The sequence below is a fragment of the Quercus suber genome, unplaced genomic scaffold (assembly GCF_002906115.3).
Source record: "Quercus suber isolate HL8 unplaced genomic scaffold, Cork oak 2.0 scaffold_220, whole genome shotgun sequence".
Classification (NCBI taxonomy): domain Eukaryota; kingdom Viridiplantae; phylum Streptophyta; class Magnoliopsida; order Fagales; family Fagaceae; genus Quercus; species Quercus suber.
This window is the reverse complement of record NW_027069678.1, coordinates 545,657-554,317: the sequence shown is the minus strand read 5'-3', so window position 1 is coordinate 554,317 and position 8,661 is coordinate 545,657. Positions and strand designations below refer to the sequence as shown.

Here is an 8,661-nt window from a genome sequence, read left to right as displayed (position 1 = left end):
GAAAAAATGGTGAGACAATTATTGGTGCCTTGGTTAAGGAGTTTTTTTATTTATTTTATTTTATAATTACTTGGTTAAGGTTGAGGTAGCATAAAGATGTGAGATCTTTTCCTTTTAAAAATTTCCGTTTTGAAAATGTAGTAAAAAGAGAAAAGAGAAAGAGATTTGTTAAACAATCACTTGATAATGAACGGTAACTTTGAGTCTTCAACTATGTAAATAAAAAAACTTTTCCCATCACTACATTAATTTAGCTAAGGCACACAGTTTATTACCAATAGACTAATCTGGGGGTAGTTTAGGTAAGGCACAAAACAATAGATTGTTGTTTCACATGTGTATTACATTTATGCATGCATGCCAAGTGTGTCCCAAAGTTAATAAAACATTAAAAATTAATAAAATTCTACCATTCAATAAATAAATAAATAAATAACAATTTTCCACAGGTTGTGTTAAAGAGTAGCAGCTCTTTAAAAAAAAGAATTTTCTTCATGGGTTGAGTTTAAGACACCAACTGATCAAAGTTGCTAGTAACACTAATTGGTGTGTGGATTGAGTGATTAGCAACATAGGAGTGGTCTCTATGACTATGAGGTGGAGTAATTTGAGAGGGACAAAGAGCTCTCAAATGAGAGGTAAAAATTGGGTAAAGAGTATTGGGTTTTTGTGATTTGTTTTGCTAGGATTTATAATTGATTTGTTATAATTTTTTTCCCTTTTACTTAGACTGTGTCCAAAGATTTTTTTTACTATCTGAATATGTGAATTGTTTTGTGGATTTTCCTTGTTGTCCGGATTTGTAAATTGTCCAAATGTTTAGGTAAATGTTTTTCTTGATATTCTTAGGACAACTAGACAAGGGATGATTTGATAATTTTTTTCATTTTCGGTTTCATGGGTCAGCTTGTAAATTGTTTGGGAGATGGGGGCCAAGTATATTAATTTTAGAGCCAAAAAAGTTTTTTATACTAATATATATACTAGAGAATCTTTTTTCAAAGGTTGAGGGGGGTCATGGCCCCCCTCAGCCCCTAGGTAGTTCTGTCCCTGGTGGCGCTAGCTATTAGGTGGATTTTTGATTTGGTTTTGGGTGACGCATAGTGGTGGTGGTGGTGGCTATGATCTACAATGGTGGTGTTGATGGTTATGGGTGTAGTGGGTGTGGTGGGTTGCAATTTGTGGGGATTTTGGGTGGTGGTGGGGGTTGAGTCTTGGGTTTCAATGGTTAGGTATTGTAGTTATGGGTCATGGCTATCATTGTTGAGATCGGCTGGGTTTTCTATGAATTTTTTGTTTTTGTTTGCTATGATGGTGATCGACTGTGTTTTTTCTGGTTGCTATGGTAGAGATTAGCTAGGTTTGCTATGTTTTCTTTGGGTTTGATGATATGGCTGAGATTGGTTAGATTTATTTTTTGTTTGTTTGCTAGGTAGTGATTGGTGGTGGTTTTTATGATTGTTGGTGGTGGAGATCATTTGGGCTTGCTAACTTTTTTCGGGTTTGATATGGCTGAGATTGTTTAGATTTTTTATTTTTTATTTTGGTTTACTTTGGTAGTGATTGACGGTGGTTTTTCTGGTTGTTGTGGCAAGGGTTGGTGGTAGTTTTTTCTGGTTGTTGTGGTTTTTTTGTTTGTTTGAAATTATTTTATATTATTTTAATGAGTTATATTGTAAGTTTTATTATAACGTATTAAAGTAGGTAAAACAGTTTTTTCTTTATTAAATATATATATATATTTTTATTTTACAAATTCAAATATTAATGTTCTATTATGAAAATGATATTGTACTAATTACAACTTATTTTCTAATAAATTTTTTTAAAATATTTAAGAAATTTATTGTATCTTTAATATTATCAGTAAATTATAAATATTAAAATGTACACCATATTGACTTGTTAATCTTCCCAAAAACGAAAAAAAAAAAGAAAAAGAAAAACCAACATCATGTACGCTAGTTCTAGAACATCATGTACGCTATTGCTATATACTGCTTCAAATCAGACGTGACATAAAACGTTTGTTAAAGGTTTGACTCAGACTAAGTGGTAGAATTAATGATTTTATCCAATAACTGGCCACGATGATTGCGCGCGCCATACGTACTCGCACTAAACCTAGTGAAGGTTTGGATAACAATTATTTAACGTTGCGTTTTCTCTTGTCTTATTGCTTTATTCATGCACTGTTTACAAGTTAAAAAAATATCAAAACGAGTCTCATAATATTATTTATATATTTAAAAATTATTTTTTTACAATGTTTTCAGTAATAATCAATTTTCAGCAATAATAAGTTGTATCTAAACGGATCCCTTAGTTAGTCACCATGCACTTTCAAATATGGGAGAAGTGGGGAGTCCATTTGGGATAGAGAAAGACTTTGTTTTATATTAAAATGCATAACGTGCTTTGCTTAGAGTTGGGAGGATGCAAATTCAATTTGGTGGGAAATGATCAAAATGGAAGAGGAGAAAGAGGGTGTGAGAGAGGGTATAGGAACAGCAAGCAAGAGAAGTTGTGTGAAAAGTTGAAACCATATATATATTGCATATTCGCTAATGTATGCTCTGCAGGATTCAACATAACATCCAAGGTCTCTCTAAACAAAGGCATGAGTCGTTATGTGCTTGTTGCATATGAACATGCTATTGGAACTATAGCTACTGCTCTTCTTGCATTTCTGTTTGAAAGGTTACCCTTTCTATCTTCTGTGTTTTGTTTTGATATGACTAACAAGGAATGAAAAAAACACAAGAGAAACATATTCCGCATTTGTTTTTTTATAATTGCATTTGCATCACGATGTTCAGATGAGAAATTAATTAGGACAAGATCATATATATTGCTTCACAAAAAAATGCGAGCATAAATTTAAAAAAAAAAAAAAAAAAGTACTCTCTTCCCTTTATTTTATTTTTTCAAATATAATCTAAATTAATATGATATTAAATTTATCAAAAAAATCTTGATATATTAATATGATATTAAATTTATCAAAAAAATCTTGATATGAGTATGGGGCACCTTTCTTAGTGAAATTACAATATGAAAGAAATTATATCCTCTGGCTAATTAATTATTATTTATTCATTGCAGGAAAAATGACAGCAAAATTAGCTTACCAATCGTGCAAAATTGATTAAAGCGTTTGCCAAATAAACAAAGTCATGTTCTTGTCCAGAGCTTGTGTTTTATATTATTATTATCAAATAATATATAACAAAGTTTTGGTTAGTGGCTAATTTTTATTTTTTATTTTTTTATATATAATTTAGGGTTGTATTAGGGAGGATACTTTTTTATGCCGGACTAGAACAAACTTCACCAGCTTTTGCATCTGCCTTGGGCAACCTAATTCCATCAATTACCTTTATCTTAGCAGTTTTGTTCAGGTATATAATATATATGAATTAAACAAAATCTATCCTTTATATATTCGGTATACTCTTGTTTTAGATTTAATTCTTTATATATACTCTGTAGTAGATTTCTAATTTCTCTACATTTGTTCACCACTTTAAAGTTTAAATTGTGAGGTTGCTCTCATTTTACCGATTTGAGGCTTGGACAAAAGAAAGAGGATGAAGCATAGGTTAAGTACCCATTGGCACTTTAGCATGTTGCCATCGGAGTAAGAGAGAATGTTGGGGTAGTGAGCGGCGACAACAACAACACAACATATAGGGAATGAAGCATTGGTGAAGGTACTAAGGAAATCAATACCGTACCGGAGGCTATACCAGTTTAGTCACCGGTACGATATATTTCGGATACTGGTCACTACTGGTATACCATTTCGGGTTTACCGCTATTATATTATATATATATATATGTATATACACACACAAAATTAAAAAATAATAATAAATAAATAAAAAGAGGGAAAACGGTTAATGTTATTGTCANTTGAACTTGAAATATTCGGATGCTTCAAGATACCAAATCCATACCTCTCCATAATTTTTTGAATCATCATTATTGTTAACCCAATAAAGAAAAAAAAAAATTTAAAACTAAATTATAGGGTCCATTTAGCATTTTTTTTTTAAGAGAAAATGTGCATTTTTATCAAAAAACGTGAAAATCCATTTGTTTGACCTTGCAATTTTGAAGAATTTGCGATTTATAATAGCCAAAAGATCAAGTTTAGAATTCACAACTATAGGTAGAAAATATTATGGACGTATCACTTTTTTTTTTTTTTTTCCTAAAAAACACTAATTTTAAAACACAACTTAGCACTTTTTTTGAGTTTCAATCCCTAAATTCCCCCCCCCCCAATATATCTTAAATAACCAACATGTCAACTTCAAAACCCTCCTTCCCCTAAAATTATCTTTTTATCTTCATTGTACCTTCCAAGGAAGTCAATTTCTTCCTGTATTGGCTGGTATGGCTGGTATATATCATACCGGTCAGTGCACCAGTACAAATACCCCCTTGTTTCGAATCAGAAAAATACGGCGAAATCCGACTGTTTCAGCCGGTTAGTGGATACTGGACCGGTACCTTTTCTCATGCCACACCAAGCTTCTGTCTCTCTTTGCCTCCTCTTTATCACACTGGTGACGACGATATACCGATTGGTGGTGAGGAGAGGCGTCGGTGATTCATGCACTGGAAATCGGTTTGAAGTGAAGAAAAAATAGACTAGACTAATGCTAAAAGAGTTGAATCATGTGATTTTTTTTTCTTTATTGGGTTAACAATAATGATGATTCAAAAAATTATGGAGAGGTATGGATTTGGTATCTTGAAGCATCCGAATATTTCAAGTTCAAACATTAAAACTTATAAGAGAATGTGTCATTTACCAATATTATCTATCATTTTATTCTTCATACTTTATCACACTTCCATCTACTGCAAGGCTACATTCTACAACGCTATTGCTACCACTTACCACACTATACCTTTGTCGTTGTAGTTTGTCCATAGCATCACCAAGGTTTTCAGATCCGGACCGTTTATTGAACCATAAAATGGAGAGGTACAAGGTTTTTAAGATCAAACTGAGGTCAAACCGGGGTCGAACCTTGATGACATCATAATTAATTTAATAATTAATTAAAGTCTAAATATAGATATTAAATTTATAAAAATAGCAAAGTTGACAATATATCTATATATGTGAGGGAAATTTAATGATTTTCAAGCATATATTTAATAATTAAATAAAAAAGTTAATAAAATAAAATAATAACTATGTGCGCCAGAAACGAGGCTATTGGGCCTAACCTCCCTCGGGCTTACAACTTATTTGTGTAATGGGTTTGGATTTCTTACCCTGGGTCATTCCCGGCACTGAGACCCAATGAGATCACTTTTCCCTTTTCCACTGCCTGGATCACCCTCTTCTCTTTGTTCTCTCTTCCTTTCTTTCTCTTTTTCCAGCAAATTTTAGCAACCCCCTTTTCCCCTCCCATTTCTCATATTTATAGCCCCTAATTAGTGGAGAGGTTATGATCACCTCCATGGTTAGTGCAATGGGAGGTCCAATATTATCAATCATAAATGGATAGTTAAGTGGGAGTGCGATATGGTGAAAGTGGCTTTGGAACTTGATTCCTACTCCTGAAAGCATGTCGGCGGCGGTGCTTCTGGGCATTGCTAGGTATGCAAATAATGGTATGTTCAGACGTTATTCCTCTTTCATTGTTCGGTAAAGATCCCCGAGTAAGGATTAGGTGATAACACTTGGGTCTGCAGTTCATATGGGGCCTAGATTGGGGCCATGGGCCACACTGTTGCGTCAGAGCTTTAGGCCCAAATGTGCTTGGGCTCCACGGGACCGTACGTTACCCCCCCTGATTCATGCTTGGCTAATTTAGTGGTCCTTGAGCCCAGCTTCTGACAAGGGAGTTAGAAACTATGGGCCAATTTGTAAAGTTTGGGCCCAATGTCCAGATGGTCCCTAGGGAGGCATACCGTACATTAGCCCCCCCTTGATTCGTGAATGGCGACCGAAGACGAATCAAGGAGCCCAGGACACAGTTTTCATCCGGTAAAACTTATCGGCATGCATTGGGAGGTTGAAAGGCCAATTAATGCGCCCTTAAAAGACGCGTCGTGCCTGACGGTTGGTTCTACCATCATCATTTCTTGACGGTTTGCAAACTAAGGCAGCGTGCGTGTGACGGCTGTGACGGGACTCGTAGAGTTTCCTGCGCCTCATTTAATGAGTGGCATTTACTTTCCCTTCTGGCTCCTATAAATTCCCCATTTTGGATCATTTCTCCATTTTTTCACTCTCGTCTTTCTGAATTTTCTTTTCTGTCGTGCATCCATCTATGCACTGTTTGATCAATCCAGAGCCTCTCCCTTCCCTTTAGCCCAAAGTAAGTTCTCTAGCTCCTTCTATTACTTCAGTTTCTTTCTTCAAATTTCCTCCTTCACATTTAGAGTTTTAAGATGGGTTTCGCTTACCTTTTGAATATTGAGGCATCCTTGGGCACCTTTAGGCAGAGGTTCAGTATCCCCAATGATGTGGAAGTGGCATACTGCCATGAGATTGAATGATCTCCACAAAGGGGGCAATACTGCTTTCTTCCCCTTAATGTCGATCTCGGAGGGCGGAGTTAGGTTTCCCGTGGACCTGCTTCTGTTTAACACTCTTAGATACTATAAGCTGTGCCCCAACCAACTTCCTCCTAATTTTTACTAGGTGGTTAGTTACGTCAGTAGGCTAAACCAAGTGTTCGGTTTATAACTAGACCACCACAACATAAACCACATGTATAGCCTATGTGGGAATAAGAGTACTTACTATTATTTAAAGACTAGGGATATGAGGGTACGGCTCATTTTGTGCCTGCCCGACTCCAATAGGAATTCTATTGAGGAGTTCGTCCGGGTGTGTGGCAATTGGTTTACCAGTGAAATCCCCTGCCCCCTTCGCGCCGCGACGTGGGTTCGTACCGCTCTTTAACTTATTCGTAATCTTTTCTTACAGCCATTTTAATTGTTCGCATACTGACTTACTGTAGTTCTGTTTACAGAAGGTAAACTGTTCACCCTAGACATTAAGGTTGTTCATGTTAGGGACCTGAACTTCACACTTAGGTCTGAAGTTTTTGTACACATGGACGGGCAGCTTCGGGCTTCCCATCTTATACTCGCTTACTCCCCCGTGTACAAGACATGGCAGTCCTTTAGCTAAGCCCTAACAGTTGACAGCCTGCTATTGTCTTAAATCGATGTCCGGAACACCAACTTTCTCCCTCCTAATCTGACTACCGAGGAAGCCTGAGACCGAGGTCCTAATTATATAACTGTGGAAGACCGTGTCCCGATGAGAGACAAATCAGCAGAACGTGTTTCCCGGACTTTGCAGGAACTAGCATACGCTCCCATCGAAGGCCAGGCAGAAGAAGCCGGGGAACGAGAGGCCGAGCAAGGATTAGTCGAAGAAGAAGAAGAAGAAGAAATGGTAACCAGAAAGAAGCTAACTACCGATCGGTTCCTGTCAAGCTTGCAACCTCCGACCTAGCTATAGCAAGCTCACCCAATGAACCATACTCCTTGTACTCCTCCTTCTTCTGGCCGGCAAAAAAGGAAATAGCATTTGGACGATCACCCGGCCAGAATTACAAGCGAGGCACCCACTAAGGCCCCTCCTTGCCCCTCTGGAGGGCTTGTAATTAAGGAGCCGGTAAGTAGCACCCAACTCGTAGCTCCCAACAATACTGAAGTCACCTTCTCTTTGCGGGCCATGCCTAACTGGTAGCCATCTTTCATGCTTGGCGATGTGCCTTTGCCAGCTAGTGCGAGTGTGAAAATGTGGGCTCAAGGTGAGGGGGGAAGGGTGGCAGAAAGCTTGGTGAGGGGGTTGTTGTTGCCCCAGGATGTGCATTTTTGGTCCGAAGGCTCCGAGGACTCCATTGTATGGAAGTTACAGTGGCATTCCATCGCGGTAAGCACTTCTACTTCGCTTTTCATTTTTCTCGTTGTATGATAAGTTCCCCTCTTTCTTCTCCGTACATTTTCCTAACTCGGACTTGGTGATGTCAGACCACGCAACTTACCCATATACTCAGTGAAAGGGCTAGCAAGCTTACTGAAGATGTCGAGCGGAAGAAGGCACTTAAGGAAGTCGCTATTGACATGGCTTGGGATAAGGTTAATGAGGCTAAGGTGGCTGAACAGAAGGCACAATCTTCGGAGGCTGCACGGCAGCTAGCTGAAGAAAAGGTGGCCTAGATGGAAGGGAGATTGGGGGAGGCCGAGCTGAAATTGGCGACGGTTAAGAGTCTGAACTCGGTTCGTAACAAAGAAGTCGCTGAACTTAAGACTGCCTTGGAGGCCTGTGAGACCAAGTGGTATGACGAGGGGTTTGTGGATGCTGAGAACTCTGTGGAGCTTGTCGTTCTTCAAGCTCGGGCTCAGGGGTTCAAGGAGGGCTAGTTAGCTGCTCTTCAAGCAGTGGGGGTCCCTGAGGATTCGCAATTGTGGAATCCGGTAAAGATTCCCTGCCCTACTGTTGCTCCCTTAGTCTAGAGTCAAGCTGAGGCTGCGGATGATAAGGATACCCCCAGTATGAGGGCATTGGTAGAAGCTATTGATACTCATGTAGAGAATGCTGATATGGAGGCGACGAGCAACCTTAATGCCCCAGGCCATGCTAAAAACCAAAGGCCAACCACTGAAGATGCC

General features: G+C 38.2%; 1 pseudogene; it reads left to right on the top strand.

The window, feature by feature from the left end:
- Positions 1 to 2,404: 2,404 nt before the first annotated feature.
- The window catches only part of LOC111990192 (WAT1-related protein At5g07050-like), a 28,654-nt pseudogene continuing 22,397 nt past the window's right edge, over positions 2,405 to 8,661 (top strand).